The following is a 19652-nucleotide window of genomic DNA, read 5'->3' on the forward strand; positions in this document are numbered from 1 at the left end:
GCGAAAGCGACCAAATGGTCAAAAGCAGATGGCCACCCACACACAGTCTGACTATTCCTTGTAAAAGACTTCCCACTCTTTTCCACTCTTCCCAGGCAATGGATTTTTTTTATTACAAGCTCATATCTGTCAGAGAGAACAGTTGAACAGATTATTATTACATTTTATTTTATTTTGATCCAAGCATCGAGATGAGCATTTTAATTTTAGAGATGGACCAACATACAAAATCAAACATCTCCTTTTTGTCTGTTGTTCATTTTAACCTCAAAGTGGAGAAGATTGCCGATTTGAGTTCAAGAATGGAGCTTCAGTTGAAACGTTTGACCCATGGAGAAATCCAATTCAGTTGTGGAAATGTAAATTTAAGTAATGTGACAACCACGTTTTCTGAATGACGATGGAAACATCACAATGATGATTGGAATAAGATGAAATGCAGGATGAGCCTCCAGCAAAAAAAAAAAAAAATCATCATGGCAAGAATTACTTTGTGAGTCTTTCTAAACATACAGTGCTATATATCCAGCTATTAAAGAAGTCCAAGATGGCGCCCCACTAGGCAGCCGTCAGCAAGTGCTCTCATGAGCCTTGCTTATCTGGTTGTTTTTGTCTTTTCATTAGTCACTTTGTGTTATTGTGCGCCGTGTGGAATGGATACGGATTGTTTTTCAGCATTTTTGGCCAGATATTCATCAAGGAGACTGCTGAGCGGTTGCGCCTGTTCAGCAGCACGGATATGCCAGTAATGTTTTTGAATGGGTGGAATTTTGGTACCATTTGACTGTCATCGCTGGACAGCTCTGTGGCGATTGTGCTTTTTTTGTGCCTGTTATTGGCAGCATTTTCATACCCCCGCTTTATTTAGCGGAAAGGTCGGTGCTGTTGGACAGTCTATGGCTGGATGCATGGCTTGAGTAGCCCGCGATGAGTAGAAAGAATCATCAGCGCAGAGTGCCGATGCATTTGTGGAACTGTCGCGGCTTGGAATCTTTACATGGGACAGGACATGTGAAACTATCTCTTTTCGTCAATGGATGCTACAGCTTCGTAGTTTGCTTTCAACATTTGGTGTGTAGCAGATGTGCTCATTCCACCATGACCACCACCACTTTGCTGCTGTGAAATGTAAATTTCTCCACTGCGAGACGAATAAAGGCAAATCTATCCATCCATGATCCACTGGTGAAAAGGACACTTTGATCCTCTCCTCTTTCATCTAGAACAGCTTCATGCAACAAAGAGGGTACAGAAAGTGCTTAAGAATGAATGACTCTCTTTCTCTTTGGATTGGATTGGATTGGATATGCCTTTATTAGTCTCACAGTGGAGAAATTTACATTTCACAGCAGCAAAGTGATGTCAGTGTTGTGTTGTCATATTATTTGTTTTGTTTTTGTTTTTTGTTCTTTTGACTTCAAGATTGCACCGTGAGACTGGCTGCCTTTCCAGCACCTCTTGTATTTTGTTTTTCTACTTCTTTCATTCTTTTCATGTTCCTTTCTACTGCTTTGCTGCTGTGAAATGTACATTTCTACACTGAGAGATGAATAAAAGTAAATCCAATCCAATCTAATTCGTTTCTGTCCAAATCGAATTGATTTGACTTTGACTCTGCTTCATCTGACACCTCACATATAAGTCATTCAGAATGACACAAAACCACTGGAAGCTATCCGTACAACTCTGCACAACGTAACAGAGGTGGAGTGAGAAAAATAGGCAGAGATTAAAGAGCAAAGCATTTTGAAGCAAAGAATCTAACCTTGTTCTTCAAAACATATGCAGAAGCATTTTTAAGAGCTCAAAGAGTGAGTGAGAGCTGGGCCAAGACCTACTTTGAACATTCTATGGTGGATAAATTGCAGTAATAAAAAAAACGAATGTATTGTCATTGAATGTTGAAATATGAAACTGCTTCTATTACAAGTACTTGTACAACGTGCCAAATTCTCTTTGCTTTTTCAAAAGAATAGCAAGGCATCATAAAGTGGTTACCTCTCTCAAAGCTGTGCTTCACGCCATTGGACTTAAGTACCCAAATCCCTCCTTGTTCAGGTGTTAAATGCACAGGACCAGTTTCATCAATGTGCACATCCATCGATTTTCTGATCCCCTTGTTCTTGCAAGGGTTTTGGGCTGCACTGGAGATGTAAAATGTAGTCATCTTTCCAGAATGGTTTACAGCAGGTGTCGGGAACCTATGGCTCGCGAGCCATATATGGCTCTTTTGATGCTTGCATATGGCTCGCCGATAAAGCTAAATACAAATCCTCTCTTTTTCTGTTCATTTTCTGTTGGGGCTGCAGTTGGCGGAAAGCACAAATTTGATTGGATGACACTGACCTAGGTTGGCGGAAAGCGCAATTTTTATTGGATGATACTGGCCATCAGTTGAAACAGGTAAACGCCCCTTTAAATGAGCCTGACGAGTAAAAACAAAGTACACTTCAGCTTGAATGCACCGGAAGATTCGGCTTTGTGGAGAGAAAAGGTTCTGATTCTACTTTGCAATGAAACAATACCATCGATGAAACAGTCGAATGTCAGTGACATTTTAACAAGCCCCATGTTAACGTTTAGCATCAACATATTTCTGTGAGAAGTAAGTAGCAAGTGTGGAAGCTAATGAGCTATGTGCAGGCTAGCTAGCAGTAACTTCGCCTATGGGCACACAATTTAACTTTCATTCCGATCGTTTTGCTGGATTTTTCCCAATCATGGGGAACGGAAAACCATTCATGTTAACGGTGAGTACTATCACAAAGTTATTTTAAATAATACATTCTGACTTTGTGTTGAAAAGTAGCCGTGCGTGCGTTTGTGCGCGTGTCTGTGTGCGTGCGCGCGCGCATGCGCGCGAGCGTGTTGTGGCTCTCACTGAAAAACATTTCTAAATATTTTACTTTTATGGCTCTCTTAGTCAAAAAGGTTCCTGACCCTTGGTTTACAGGATGATGTTAAAGATGGAGCGGCCCGGTAGTCAAGTAGTTAGCACGCCGGTTTCACAGTGCAGAGTTCGTGAGTTCAAGACCCGGTCCGGCCTCCCTGTGTGGAGTTTTCATGTTCTCCCCGTGCCTGCGTGGGTTTTCTCCGGGTCCTTCGGTCTCTTCCCACATTCCAAAAACATCCATGGCAGGCTGATTGAACACTCTAAATTGTCCCTAAGTGTGAGTGTGAGAGTGACTGGTTGTTTGTCTCTGTATGCCCTGCGAGCTCAGTCGGTAGAGCATGAGACTCTTAATCTCAGGGTCGTGGGTTCATGCCCCACGTTAGGCGACTACACGTTTTGCAAATTTCCCCATTGTGGGACGATTGAAGGCTTTCTAATTCTGATTCTGATCGGCTGGCAACCAATCCAGGATGTCCCCCTCCTAGTGCCAGAAGACGGCTGGGAGAGGCTCCAGCACCCCCGCGACCGTAATGAGGATAAAGTGGTCTGGAAAACGGATGGATGGAGCCTATCCCATTTGTCTTTGGGCACTGGCACCCTGAAATGGTTGCCAGCCAATCGCAGGGAACACGCAGAAAATCAACCATCATCGCTAACACTCACACCAAGTGACAATTCAGAGACTTCCATTCGCCCGACACTCATCTCCGAGCACAAATGGTTGGAGGTCTCTGTGTCCCCTGCGGTTGGCTGGCAACCGGTTCAGGTTCTACCCGCTACTAACCGAAGACAGCTGAGATTGGCTCCAGCACGCACCACGACCCTTATGAAGATAAAGAGCATCAGAAAATGGATGGATGGAATAATTCTAATGTCTGTTTAAATTTGGTTCTTTTAACTTTCTGCAATTCTAATTGGATGACCTCAGAAGGCAATGAAATGTGCGGCCAGAATCGCCCTCTGAGTATACACAAACCCAAATGAAACATCAAGCATGCCAACTTGAGCACTAATTTTTCATGAGGCTCCACATTAATGCTGTAAAACTGCTTTCTGCACCAAAATCATAATGATAGATTATGAGTTTGGAATTATTTTATTTCATGGCCATTTTATGTTATATTGGATTGGATTATCGATAGTCCCGGTTATATCGATATAACGAGACTTTACTGTATATATATATATATATATATATATATATATATATATATATATATATATATATATATATATATAATATATATATTGGCGAATGGTCGTGCCGGGAGTCCTTTTGACTGCCACTGATTGGAACGACCAGCACCTGCTGATAACGCTACCCGTTGGTCGCCAATCCGAACATGGCAGTCTGCCACTGATCGGGACGACCAGCACCTGTGCAGGTGCAGGCGGGGCCGACAGCGCCACCTGCAGTTGGTTGCCAACCAGATCATGACAGGTCTCATGTGATCTCCTCAGATGCGGGATGCATAACTGATCCTCCAGGATGAGTCATTGTTGTTTTTAAATCAATCTACAATGGTTTTGTCATCAGCAAATTTTATAAATGTCTTGCGAGGTGAATGGAGCAGCTGTCACAAGTCAACAGGAGAGAGGGGGGGCTGAGTACACCCCCTTGTGATGTCCCAGTGTTGAGGATCAATGTGCAGTAAATGTGTTTTCACATCCTTGTATTTCACAGATGTCCAATTTCATATTTTTTTTCAATTTTCTATTTTTAAATGAGGTATTAAACTATTTTCACGTGTTTACATTGAATGTTGGTGACCGCAGCAACATAATACAGGCAAGGCTCCCAACTCTGACATTGTCATGCAAATTGTGACAGTACCTTAGTCTTTCTCAGTCTTAATGAACACTTTTACAGTGATACCTCAGCTTACGAACTGAATTGGTTCCCAAAAAAGTGTGTGTAAGGCGAAAAGTGTGTCTTCCAAACATTAATTTCCCATAGGAAACCATTAAAAATGAGAATAATCTGTTTCCAGGTCCCCATAAGACATATTTTTTAACTAAATAAGCCTTAAAACTCGACAGAATATACCTTATTTTATGTATAGTAAATGTGCTATTGGATTGTAATAAAAGAAATAAACTGTACTGTATAATACAGTCATTTTAATTACATTTGTGATGGTCGTTGATGTAGTTGCATCTTGATGATATCCGAGTGAAGTGTTTTCTCGGTGATAATACCCTCACCCACTGGCTGAACATTAGCCTGTGGTGGGGTCTTGTTCGGTCCCATAATAGCAAAGTATCCTTGATAATAATAATAATAATAATAATAATAATAATAATAATAATAATAATAATAATAATAATAATAATAATAATAATAATAATAATAATAATACATTTCATTTACAAGCGCATTTCAAATCTCTCAAGGTCACTTTACAGTCACAGGGAACGAACCACGTATGCCACATATGCACTCAGAGAAAGGGTGTGTGGAAAAGGCTCTCACGGTAGCAATGTTCGGCCGTGGTTTGCTGTTCTTCCGCCAAAAACTAGTCCGCCAGCCATTGTGGCGTTCCGTGTGTTTCCCAAAAACTAGTTTGTATGCCGAGTTCATTCTCGCAAATTTAATGTTCGTGAGTCGAAAAGTTCATTAGCTAAATCGTTCGTAAAATGATGTATCACTGTATTTTGATTGAGGTCCGATCTCACTCAGATTGTGGCATTACGCAGAATAAGTCAAGCCCTGGATATTTTCTTTGATGTTTAAGCCTCGTATGAAGCTGGCCCACAGCCATGTCTCTATCGACAGTCTGTTTGTGGATGGGACACGTCATGTGTGAGTAAGTCAGTACGCATCTTTATAATAGGTCATCCTGCTACTTCAGGGTTCGGAGAGGTTGCCACAAGCTGCATTAGTCCTCTGCATGCTTCACAGTTGTGAAGCCTTTGCAGCTTGTGGTATCACTAGTCGCTAATTTGGACAAGTCGTGAAAGAAATTAATCAAATGAAATTAGTCAATTGAAAAGAAGAACTGTTTCAGATGACAAAAAAAGAAGCAAGCATGGGACAAAGCAATTCCTGAAGTCAAAAATATGTACCATGATATACGCTATCATTGTCATCAAAAAGTTATCAAATCACACATTTGTGAATCCAATTATGTCTTTCTCCTCAACTGAGTTTCGTGTGACTGGAGATAATTCAGGTTTGATGTGGTATATCATGAGATTAAACAGGATCTGCTGCAATGGAGTCAACCAGACGATATTAGTGAACAACAATTGGCTGTGATTAAGAAAATGTTTTGCCTTTGTTTATACCCTCATAGCATGTCTGTGTCATAAAGCAATTAACCCCCCCCCTACACACACACACGCACACACAAGCACACACACACGCGCGCGCACGCGCACACACACACGCAAACACACACACACACGCACACGCACACGCACACACAGTGCATGAGAATTCTTTGGAATGACACATTTTTGCATAGATGACCTCCTCCTCATATAAATCAAAACAAGACAATCTGTGTAAACTAATACAACCAAAGTTTTTATTGGACACACCATTTCAATGCAAGATGTCACCCCCAGACTCGTACCCACACGCATTGCAAAAACATCACAGAATACTGCCTCTGCCCCTTCGGTTTTATGTTGTAAAAACACTGTCCTCCACTAGATGGCAGACAAGACATTACTGTTTTTGACTTCAAGATGGCGCCACGAGAGTGGCTACCTTTACCGCAGCTCCTGTATTTTGTTTTCCTGCTGTGAAAATGTAAATTTCTCCACTGTAAAACAAATAAAGGCTCATCGATTAGAAGATTTCTTCAACCGTCATCTGTACAAATTTGAAGGTTTCGGACGTTTCGCCTCCTATCCAAGAGGCTTCGTCAGCGAACTAAAGTCTGACTGGTCGTATCGGCCCTATTTGTATGTCCCTTCATCTGTACAAATTTGAAGGTTTCGGACTTTTCGCCTCCTATCCAAGAGGCTTCGTCAGCGAACTAAAGTCTGACTGGTCGTATCGGCCCTATTTATATATCCCTTTAGGGATATATAAATAGGGCCGATACGACATATATAAATAGGGCCGATACGACCAGTCAGACTTTAGTTCGCTGACGAAGCCTCTTGGATAGGAGGCGAAACGTCCAAAACCTTCAAATTTGTACAGATGACGGCTGAAGAAACCTTCTCATCGATGGACCACTCCTGTACGACTGAGAGTTTACACAGACATCTAATCTCATCTAATCTAACTGTGACATTGTCATTCACACCAGGATTAGACACAGACCACAAAAATTTCTGTGTTGCATGCCTAAAGTGTTACCTGTTGCTTGTGTTTCCTTCTCGCATGCATGCTGCTCGCTGTGCATAATTTTTTTACACCCATACATGCAGACATGTTTAGTTTTTAAGGATCTCCTTCTACAATCAGCGGTAAAACCATGTCTGATTCAAACGGTTAATTTGGGATATTATTTAGCCTGTTTGGTTATTTCATGTGTTGACCATGACTCAATGTGATGCACTGCTGCCCATTAGATAAAATTGGATATTCGACATGCACCAGGTTTTAATTACTAGCTTCAGGGTTGTTATCACAATGTGCCCAGCCTTTCACAAAGCATTAATGGTGCGCTACACAGAGCCTCTTCAAAAATACAATGTGCATTTTTTTATTTTTTATTTCGGCAGCTCATCATTCTCAGTGATATTTGCACAAGCAACCCAACACCTTTAGTTTGTTTCGAGCTGTACATAAATCAACCCTGGTCACAAATCTTTACGCTTCCATCTATTATATTGCTTTTTGGGCTCACTGCTATTGTCTGGGATGCAAATGTGAATTAACATGCACATATTGTTGGAGAAGAAATGTAGGCTTGAAAATAAAGGCCATTAAAGGGCTGAGGTCTTGCATTGTCAGTTTGACAGAGAACTAAAGATTAAAAGAGGAGGAAACGCGTTAATGGCTGTTGGATAAGATGGTTGTAAAAAGTCTGGGGAGGAACCTGGCCAGGAAAACATTTTATGTGCACATGCCTAGAATATGCAGAAAGATAATGATTTTTTTAAGCTTTGGCTGCATTCATTTCAAGATCATTCTGGTTGGCATTATGTTGACACACTGCATTGTTTTAACCTGATGACATGATAAGTAATCAATGTCCTTGAAAGCATTAATACATTTTTCTTCATGTCTTTCCTTTTTTGTTTTTGGAGAGAAAAACATGCCCTGGCTCCAAAATAAGCTGGCAGGTGGGTGATAAAAATAGGTTTTGTCCCCGGGAAGGATGAGAGGGCCTGTATCTACATCTCTTCCATGTACAGATTAGCCTCAATCGGCACACATATGCACCTAAAAGCTAGCAACCACTCATTTGATAACAATGAGGTTAAAATCTTAGCGAAAGAACATAGATGGTTTGAAAGGGGAATAAAAGAAGCGATTTTCATGAAACAGCTAAATCCTTCACGAAACCGATATGGTGGGGTGAGGTTCAATTTGGATCGTTCGTACAACAGCCTGCGTAGGGCCCTACTGGCCCTACGCAGGGAGTAGTTCTCTGCTCCCCCTAACCTGAGAGCAGGGACCTATCATAGCAGTATCCGGCACCGCCTTGTCTGGACAGAAGGGATATATATAGGGCTGATACTACCGGTAAGACTTTAGTTAGCTGAAGAAGCATCTTGGATAAGAAGCGAAACGTCCGTTGTACGTCATCTGTACTTTAAAGAAGTACAAATGACGGCTGAAGAAACCTTTTCATCGATGGACCACTCCTGTACGACTGAGATCTTACACAGACGTAAATAACAAATAACATGACAACACAAAGAGGCAGAGAGTCATTCATTCTTAAGCACGTTCTGTACCATCTTTGTTGTTCAAAGCGTCTCTTCACCAGTAGATCAGGGACATCATGGTGGAATGTGCATGTCGACTACAAGCTAAATGTTGGAGGCAAACACACAGCTGTAGCATCCATTGACGAAGAGATTGTCTCACATCTCCTGTCTCACATAAATCCGCTTCAATTCCAAGCCGCGACAGTTCCACATACACATCGGCGCTCTGCGCTGACACTCCTTATCGCGGGCTCCTCAAGCCATGCATTCATCCAGCCGCAGACTGTCCAACAGCACCGACCTTTCCGCTGAACAAAGTTGGGCTGGGAAGATGCTGCCCATTATAGGCGCAAAATAAGCACAATGGTCCCAGAACTGTCCATCAATGACAGTCTCCTCCTTGATGAATGCCATGGCCAAAAATGCTGAAAAACAGTCGTGGCAAGAGCTGTTGTGTCTCAATATTACTGTACTTCACATCTAAGGTGCACCGGTTTATAAGGTGAAGGGTCATCTTTTGAAGGAAATGAAGGCTTTAGGGCAGGGGTGCTCATTACGTCGATCGTGATCTACCGGTCGATCGCGGAGGTAGTACTGGTCAATCGCAGCGTGACAGTAAAAAAACATTTGTCAGCCTATCAAACGTCCCGTCACTTGATTGACATACACGGCAACCATTCAGATGACAACTGAATTTTTACCTTTAGGTCGCCGTGCATGCGTAAACAACGGCGCTAAACGCAGCAAAATTTACAAGCTAGTCAGCGAATTATCTCATATTTTAAGCCCTTGCTAAAATATATGGTGATCGAAATGAGTGAGAACCCTGGATGAAATAAGGGGGCAAAACATATTACTTTCATACGGAATGGGAAAATGTGGAGCGGCATTTTCGGACTGTTCATGGAAAATACAACATTGACTTCCCGCCGAAAAGCCAGCTGAGAAAGAGAACGGTGGACGAACTAAAATCCCAGTTGTCCGGAGAGCAGTCATTTTTCACTCAACACACTTCAAAAGTGCCACCGAAGCATCGTTCCGGGTGAGTCACGCCATCGTTAAAAAGAAATAAGTCCTTCCAAAACGGAGAGATGGTAAAAGAAGCATTCGTTGAAGCAGCTGACTCCTTGTTCAGAGACTTTAAAAATAAGGCAGAGATATTATCTTCAATCAAACCTCTGCAGCTGTCAAGACATATAGTTACATGGCACTGTGAAGCCACGGCTGAGGATTTAACCCAGCAAATGTGGAAAGACATCGGAGATTGTGAGTGTTCTCACTGCTGAAGTCCAGGGCTCATGGACAGTTCTGTAACTTACTCACACAGGAAAAGTACCCCAACATGAGGAAATGTGCTACCTCCTTGACTGCATTATTCGGCTCCACTTATTTGTGTGAGTCAGCCTTTTCCTACATGAAGATCATTAAGTCCAAATACCATTCCACCATGAATGATGAACATTTGGAAATGTGCTTGAGGCTGGCTGTCAGCAGCTACTGTCCGGACTATGCATCCCGGGCTGATTCAATTCAGTGCAAGTCATCAAAGTAAACTCAGGTAATTACAGAAAAAATGTTAAAGTCAAAGTCAAAAGTCAAAGTCAGCTTTATTGTCAAATATGCTAATATGTATGACATACAGCACAGATGAAATTACTGTCCTCTCGGACCCAGCATAATATAATAATAATAATAATAATAATAATAATAATAATAATAATAATAATAATAATAATAATAATAATAATAATAATAATAGTTCATAGTTATTTACATGTCGGGACTATTGAATGTAGTTCAATACATGAAATAACGTAATATGTTTACTAATGTGCATAAGCACTCTATCATTCCCTCCTGTTGCACATTTAAACATCAGTTCATACATTTCCAAAACAGTTTTCATGCATGCACGTCATACTAACTGCACAGGGAACCATTCTTTATATTTTTACTTTACTCATCTAATCTAATCTAATCTAATCTAATCTAATCTAATCTAATCTAATCTAACTATCATTATCTAATATTAACTAACCTATCTAACCTATCTAACACCATGGAGAGGGCGAAAAACCTCTATCACAACTTTGCTGCTGTGATATGTAACCTCTCCATTTGTGAGGGTTTTGAATTTTAATGAGGAAAATTCCTTCTCGGCTCTCCGTTTCTTTTTTTTTGCTTTTGTTTGTTGAAGCAACCACACTCTGGCCATGGTGTACTATTCCTAGCTACAACACAGGGTCCCCTTCACGCATTTGTTGATACAAAACCTTTGCGTAATTCACCTGAGAATTAGTTATCATATTCATTAGCGTTGCTCTTAAGCATGGAATAATACACCCAATGACTAAGAAAATAAATACAATCTCAATTACGAAAGGGATAAACATTCTGAGCAAAGTCGTATACCAAGGGCCCCCAAAGAGCCCGGCAAAAATCCACGGGTGATCAGTCCGTCGATCTTTGGCCATGGCATATCTGAGATCCCTAATAACAGACAAAGCATCAGTCATGTTTATGGAATTCGCTTCTTCGGGTATGTATGTCCCACAATTGTCACCCACCATAGCACAGACACCCCCTTGTGGGGCCGTCAAAAGGTCCAAAATCATTCTATTTTGCAGCACCATTTGTCTAATTGCTGCAATTTCAGTGTTTTGCATTTCATCTACTTCCAAACTGGCATTTACAAACACTTGAAACCTGTAGTCAATTGTTTCAATTCGTAGCATGTTTTTTTAGCCACTCCAATTTGTGGAAAAAGAGCTAACATTACCTTACTACCCGTGCTATGGTGTTTGAATTGTTCTGGAACATCAGTTCCCCAGATTGAATCATGGGGCTTAAACGACACTCTTCTTTTCACATGATGGTGCGCTGGACGACTGGTAACGATTAAAGTATTGTCAGTTACAGTAACAGGTGCGCACATACCGTAGGCTCCCGGAGGAATAAAAGAATATGCTTTCCAACCACATAACCACCAAAGATGTGAAGATACGGGTAAAATGGTGACATTGGTTTTTAACGGTAGCACATATAAACATCTATCCTCATCTATAAAACCTAAGTTTTGACCTGTACCGTATATTGCAACGCATACTGGTAATCGCCACCCGCTCTCGGTCATAACCTGATTTTCAGTTTCCAAAATGGTATCTAAACTTGGAACAATCTCTCTTCTCGAAGCATTGCGAAGAACCGGAAAATGTTGATCAGGTTTATGCGAAGATATTAACATATACGCAGCTTGAGCCATTTTATCTCCAAATACCTTTGAATGCACGCGCTGCCGCATCACCGAATTTGGCATATAGGAACAAACGAAACAATTACTTTTACTATTTTGTTTAGCAATTAATGTAGCATAACGATACCACGTGTTTGATAACAATGGATTCCAGTCATGTTTTTCTCCTGCAAACGGTTGCTATAATGTGTCCATGACACCTGAATTTTTGGCCTTTTTGTCAGGTGTTTCCATCCAGGCTGTCAGTTAGATGTGTGGTTTGCGCTGGAGAGGCGATGTTACGACTGGTGATGCCACAGATGACATCATGCATATAGTTATGGGAAAACCAATGTGATGTTCACGAAAATCAGGACAGTCTCAAGTCCATGCATCCTGCAACGTTGTGAGTTACGATAACGTGTTGGATATCTGTCATTGTGCCAGTTCCAGTTCCTAACCAGTTCCCTCGAGCTATCTTGACGACAGTTCGTTTTGCTTCTTGGGCACAGCTATTTTGAACCCATTTTGTTTTGGGCTCAGAATGGACCACAACAGAGTCCCCACCAGTGGTCCAAGCCTTCCCTGACTTGATACGAGCGTACCAAGAACCATGAGGATAATCACTTCCATTTTGTCGTGCTTCGGTCACGAGGATTTTAAGGGGACATGAGATGATTCCTGCATCTTGTAGTGGCAAGCAGGCTACAGGATGTGCCATGCTAGGGCACTTTTTTGATTTTTTTGGATGTATTAGTGGAGTTTTGCAGGCTGATGGAATGGGAGGCTTTACGTGCGTCATCTGGATTGCCTCCACGAATTCATACAGCAAGATGATGTGGACCAAACCCATGGCTATTGAGTAGTTTGGCTCCGTCTCACTTCCACCTGCTCAGGATCTGGTTGGTGAACGATTTTGCAATGGCTTTGATGCACCCAGGTGGCTCTTTCTGCAATCTTGAAGGCAGTTGGCTTTGTAATCAGCACGGTGAATGGCTCCTCCCACTTTGGTGCAGACCAGGTCTTCCTCTTGATCGCCTTGATCAGCACCTCGTCTCCGGGGCGCAGCAGCATCTGTTCCTGTGGAGGGAACAAAGAGGACTGCGACAGTACACATGCTGTGGACCTCTTTTTGTTGTAAAAATTTCACACAACGATTTTGCCAACAAAACGCTTGGATCTGATTCATTCTTTTGCCCAAAGTTCACCTTCCCGTAATGGGAGGAAAAATGGTCTTCCATTGCAATATCTCAAAAGGTGTTAAGCCATTATTAGTGGGCATTATTTTCATATATAATTTAATCAGAAATAGACGTCCAGGCCATGGTTTGCCTGTTGCCTCCATCGTTTTTCTGAGTCGATTTATTATCGTACCATTCATTCTTTCAACTAATCTTGAACTCTGTGGATGGTATGCACAGTGATTTTTTTAATTTAATACCTAAATGTTCGGACATGTTGGTTATTGCGTCATTAACAAATTGTGGCCCATTATCACTCCAAATTATTCTTGGTATGCCATGTTCTGGAATAATATGTTTGCATAACGCTTTTGCAACGGATAATGCATCGGATTTCTTTGAAGGCACAATTTCCCCCATCTGGTTAATGAATCAATTAGCACCAAACAGTATTTATAAGAATTACTTGTGCTTAGTTCAATGAAATCCATGTGGACCACTTCAATGGGGTGTGACCCCTGTGGAAATGTTCCTCTTTTTGGTCGCATATTACCCTGTGGATTATGTTTACATCATCTCAAACCATCCCTCCGGTTGATACATGTGACCTACCATGGCTCAATCGAGCGACCATAGGGAACATGTTTCTCGGTAAACATGGTTTATTGTCTATTTTATACAGCTCATCAACTAGCTTAGCACCATCGGCAAGCCACAAATCTTTTTCGGATTTTGTAGCTAACGCTTGTATCTCCTTCAACACTTGTGTGGGCACTAATTCACGTCTCTCTTGATTTACTAGATTGAAAGTAGTCTGGGTAGCCTTCTTGGTGGCTGCATCTGCCTAGCATTACCTAAGCTAATCCTGTCTTTAGCCCTTGTGTGTGTTGCACATTTGCATACAGCCACACTTTTCGGAAAGAGGATAGCTTTCAATAATCCTCTCAATAAATTTGCATGTTCAACAATCTTTCCTTCTATCCATTTACGCTTCAGTCACTGCAACAATTTCTGTTGTTTGCGTTGAATACGTTTTTGGTCATGAACCATCAGCAATAATTTCAATGTGGATGCTGTCAGGTAAAGGTGTGTCATCCAAATCAGGTTGTAGAAATGTCATCATCTTTTTTTTCTAGAAGTTCAACTTCTTTTTGGCAAAACTGTAACATAGTCAAGAAAGTTATATTACCTGTACTTTCTAGATTTTGGAACAAAGTGATTGATACAGTTTTTTTTCCTTCAGTTAGTGAATCAAGCAAGATGTCGTCAATGTACAAAAGAATTTGAGAAGTCATCGAATTTTTCTTTTTTTAAGGTCAACAATACATGAAGACATTTCTTGTGAGAAAGAAAAATGGTGTAACGACTGAGTGTCCCCAGTAGGGGACGTGTGTTCCAATCTATTCTTATCCTAACCCATATCTGGTCTACATAAAGCAGTAAGGGGAGGGGGAAGAGTGAATGGGGGGAAAAGAGAGGGCAGCCGTTGGAGTAGGTGGTGGGGTGGACCCCGCGCGCAGATCCTCCCCCCCTTTGACCTCTGACTCCCAAGCTCAAATTCCCCATTTCACAGCTCGCCCCGCCTACCGCAGCGGTTAATTCTCTGTCTCAGCAATGGCGATTTTAAGAACATGAGCTCCTTTGTCCTTTTAAGGCAGGAGGTACTTTTTCAGCGGCCATCTTTGAAGACATAGCTTTTTCATTCTTTCCAATCTGCTTGAATTGGTCAACATATATGGAATCCTCATCATGTCAGAAAAGAATACAGTTGGGGTGTCAGAAAAACACATTGAAAGCGTCCTTTCAGTATGTTTTCACATGTACCCCATTTTTTTTTTTATGTTGAATTTCATACTCCGGTGGATTTTTTTCATAATGTCCGGATGTTCTCACAAACCAATCTCCGTTGGGCTGTCACCTCCTCATACGTAATGTTTTATCCCGTTGGAGTTATACCAGTATAAAACCCTTTCACCCGATTCCAATGATGTCCCAGACATCTTGTTTCAATTCTTCAAACGGATACAATTGTTCAGAACAATTTGCTTTGCTCCTTGTACGCGAAGAAACACAATCACCATCACCAGCCATCTGCATTTGCAAAATCAGGTTGCAATGGCCATAACCCACCAGAGGGGGGTCATGCGCGCTCCATGCTGCTGGTCTGCCCAAGTCACAGTTAGAGTCACCACTGGGGGGGCCACTCGCTCCCTCGGGGTGGAACAATTGACTTCCTCTCTCTTCGTGAGAGCAGCGAAAGAGGGGTAGAAAGGGGGAGGGGGTCTGAGGCGCTCGCTCGGGGCAGCCCACAGCCTCTCCCCTTGGTCTCCCATGGGGATTTTTGAAATAATGGTTGCTTTCGATCTGCCCCAAACGGCATCTTGTCATTGGGACGTGCAACAGAAGAAGCAATAGTTTTTTTAGCTCACTTTGGAAGACATCGCGACCATTGCTTTCTCCTCCTTTTATTTCTTTCCATTCCAGTCCATGCTCTCTGATTCGCGCTTGTATAAGCCAAGTATCACAAGCTAAAATCTCATCACGGATCTTTTGGAGAGATCTGCCAACCGCAGATGCCTCCTGGAGTTTCAAACGAAACATAATCTCTTTCAATGGCTGAATTTGCAAAGCACCAGAAAATTCACCATGTTCCATCCACTTCTTACAATAAAGTTCACTTCCTGTGAACTTTTTAGAAATAAATTCAATATCCCGATGAATCGGAGCTTTCTTTGAAAAATTGTACCCATTTTCTCAACTCTCCAACTCACAATTCCTTCTGTTAACTCTCACTCAGAAAAAAGGCACACACCCCGTGATGTTGATTCGAACACCAAGAACAAAGGGGTGCAGGCCGCGCCAGTCCCCAGTCACGATGCGCGTTCACACGCACACACAATGAATGCAGTTACGCGCACACGCGCACACACGCGCACTGACATGCGCACTAATGGCTCAAATGACTCCTTCGCCCCCACCTTTTTTTCTTTTCTTTGTGTGAGACAAAGAAACCTTTCTGTTTCAATATTCTAGCATAGAACAACCAATTTAAATGTATTAATTTTCATAGATAACCCAGTACCAGTAGCAGCTGCGCTTTAAAATAACATATAACGTCCGCATCAGAATTAAAAAAAACCTTTCGGTTTCCCAATCCATAAGCGGCCCTCACACAGAACTGAATTCCAGGAAATCACCACCTTGTGAACAATCTTTCACTGGAAAATCTAAGTCGGCGTGTGTCGAAACCAGACGCATCTGGCCCATAAATAAGCACCAGAATTCGCCGCGTGGACAATTCCGTTCGCACAATCGGTCCGGTTTTAATGGACTCCACTCAGTCCAAAAAAAAAAACGCGTTACACTGGGAGGTACGTGAATTAACATGAATAAGACACCTCTGGCCAGAAAGGAATCTCACAATACATTCAAATAATGGCTGCTAGCTAGCGCGTCACTCACCTAGTGAACTTTGAACAAAGCCGTGTAGTCAATCAGTCAGAACGTCGAGAGTTCCACAGCCACCAAAAAGAAGTGATATTCTTTCTGTCTCTTGTGAGGACTCACAAGCAGGCTCCAGCGAAGAGAGAAAAAAAAATCTTCGTTTTTTTCCGTAGGTTGGCGCCAGCCAAGGAGCAGGTTCACCGCGCGTCCTCGCGCGTCTCTCGTTGAATTTTTTAACGAGCAGAACCACCGGGAGCTTTTTGAGCTCTTTTTTTCCGTCTCTCGTTGACTGGGGCACACAGGTGGCACTCTTCAAACGCTCAGGCTGGTTGACTGGCACGGGTTTCTCGGCACCAATTAATGTTGGTTTCAAATTCTTGTTTCTCTCCTGGTTACCGAACCACGACGTTCTGTGATCAAAATATCAGTGAGAAACCATTAAAAATGAGAATAATCTGTTCCCAGGTCCCCGTAAAACATAATTTTCTACTAAATAAGCCTTAAAACTACAAAAGGTATATCTTATTTTATGTAGAATAAATGTGCAATTGTATTCTAAGTAAATAAATATACTGTACTATATAATAAAGTTGTTTTATTTACCTTTGTGACAAACTTCCAGGTTGTCTCTTCATGATCTGAGTGAAGTTGCCGTGCTTTCTCGGTGATAATACCCTCATTCACACTGTCCCCATCAAGCTGCTTTTCGTTAATCCAAGTAAACAGACGTTTTTCAACCTCTTTTATTGCCTGAGAGCGTTGCATAGACAACACAGAAAAATCCTTAGCCACACGTAGCAATGGTTGACTTAGCATACTGGTAGTAGGGGGGGGGGGGGGTCATGACTATAGTGATGTGTGGAAAAATAAAAAGTGCAATTAGATATGGAGATGTTGACCTGCAGGAATATAGTGAACCATAGTTCTTTAGACAGCAGCCCATGTTTCTGTCTAGCCCAGGGGTGGGCAATCTTTTTGACTCGCGGGCCACAATGGGTTTGAAAATTTGACGGAGAGGCCGGGCCAGGAGCATTTGGAGGGAATGTTTGGGCCGGATATACTAAAGCATTAAAGGACAACCGACGTCTCCGGACAAATTGTGTTCATAATTTGTCAAATCGCTTCAAATGACTTCTACTGAGTGTATTTTACAAAGATTCCACCGCATATAGCTATATTTTTACGTTTTAAGACTTGCGCTGAATATTCCGAAAGACTTGTTTTTGAGTTAGTGACGAGTCCTCACGTCACGTCACTGAAGGAACGCCCCTGACCGAGAAAGGACACACTCTCGCAGTCCTTTGATCACGCAATGTATTTTGCGGTACTTTATTTGGTCTGAAAACTTTGTGTTGATCCGTGTTGATGGCGAAATTAGAAGGAAAACAAATAACGCGATGGTGAATCCTTGTGTTTTGTGACAAAAATGTTAAGCCATTTCCACACGGAAGATTGTCGCCATCTTCTGCCTTTTTTTGGGTGCGACAATCCCCCCCCCCCTGATGCCTCAAAATGACACGGAATAAATTCTTTAATCGATTGCAAAGTCAAAATCAAAGTCAGCTTTATTGTCAAATATGCTAATATGCATGACATACAGCACAGATGAAATTACTGTCCTCTCGGACCCAGCATGCAAGGCACTTATAATTACTAAACAAACATAAACATGAAAACTCCAATTTGCCGGGAGAGGAGAGCCGCTGCGTGTTCACGCGCCGCCATCTTGGGATTTTTTTAAACATGTATGCTTTCCTCTTCAGAACTATTTCAATCATATTCATAACTGGATGAGTAACAAGAAAGCATCTTCTCCGAAACTGAAGCCATTGTTTTGATTCTCGAGCAAGGCAAGACTTCTTGGCGTGACACCACGAACAAGGGGGAGGGACCTTCTGAAACTGGCCACTTCCGGTTTCGATTTCGAAGTCATTTTTATTGGTGTTTTTCATTTGACTAAAAATATCATACTGCATGTTTTGGGTATTTTAGATGCTATAAAACATTTTTCTGATGTCAGTTAGGAAACAAAAAAAGTGATGTCGGTTGTCCTTTAAATCTAGTGTGTGCAAACCTCATAGCACAGTAAGAACACTACAACCCAATTTGGATTGGATTTGCCTTTATTCGTCTCGCAGTGGAGAAATTTACATTTCACATCAGCAACGGGATGAAAGGGGTGTTTTTTGATTGATTTATTAACAGTCTTTCAAATGTGAAAAAAGCCCTTATCAGTTCATAAATTTGTCTCAAGGAATATACAAGATATGGCATTTACATACTATTTTTCAGATACTGGGAGGAGGAAATGTAAATAGATTAAAATAACATACGCACTGTGATTTATCAAGATTGCGTCTGTTTTTAATAAGTTTCAATCGAAAGTGGAAAGTTAAAGAAATCAACATTTATTGAAAAAAGGAATCACATTCAACATTCAATACATATCGTTACACAACGAAATACTCAAACTCAATAATATCTACTTGTGTTAAACTCCGCCAAATCATGGATGGATTGTCCTGACCGCGCACTCAACAAACTCGCCACGGACGCCCTCGCTCGCCTTCATGCGCAAACAGTACACGTGTATCGTTGCCAAGCACACAAACATAGGCTACCTCCAGTTGAAATTTGCATACTCGGCACAGCAGCCAATAAGAAGCTTGCTTTCTGCTTCGGACTTTCCCAAGAACGCTTGGGAAAGTCCGAAGCAAAGTCGTGAGTTTGCACATCATTTTCCAAAGTAGATGCACAGATCCTTAGCCCCAGAAGAAATATTCAAAAGAAGCTAACAAAATTTGTGTCGCTATAAAAAGTAAATTTATATTAAACCGTGACTGTAAAGTGTACTTGAGAGTTATGAAAGGCGCTCAGTGGCCCGTAGGAAACCTTTGGCGATGGATATTTTCCGTAAATTAAGCCACGTAGTGTTTGTGGTAGGTAACGCCTTAATCTATCTTGTTTTTCAAAAGATCTGGCCCATCTGACCTGTATGTTTGACTGACATTCAAACATTTATATTGTCAAGGGTGGAATAAAAACAATATAGTCTGATTGGTGA

The 19652-nt window shown here is 41.6% G+C and overlaps 1 non-coding gene across 1 annotated transcript; it reads left to right on the plus strand.

Moving 5' to 3' along the window:
- Positions 1 to 3206: 3206 nt before the first annotated feature.
- trnak-cuu (transfer RNA lysine (anticodon CUU)) lies at positions 3207 to 3279 on the plus strand. The gene has a single exon. It is a non-coding gene; the product is annotated as a tRNA-Lys (tRNA).
- The last annotated feature ends 16373 nt before the right edge of the window (positions 3280 to 19652 follow it).

The sequence above is a fragment of the Hippocampus bargibanti genome, linkage group LG16 (assembly GCF_051943395.1).
Source record: "Hippocampus bargibanti isolate YZ-2025 linkage group LG16, ASM5194339v1, whole genome shotgun sequence".
Taxonomy (NCBI): domain Eukaryota; kingdom Metazoa; phylum Chordata; class Actinopteri; order Syngnathiformes; family Syngnathidae; genus Hippocampus; species Hippocampus bargibanti.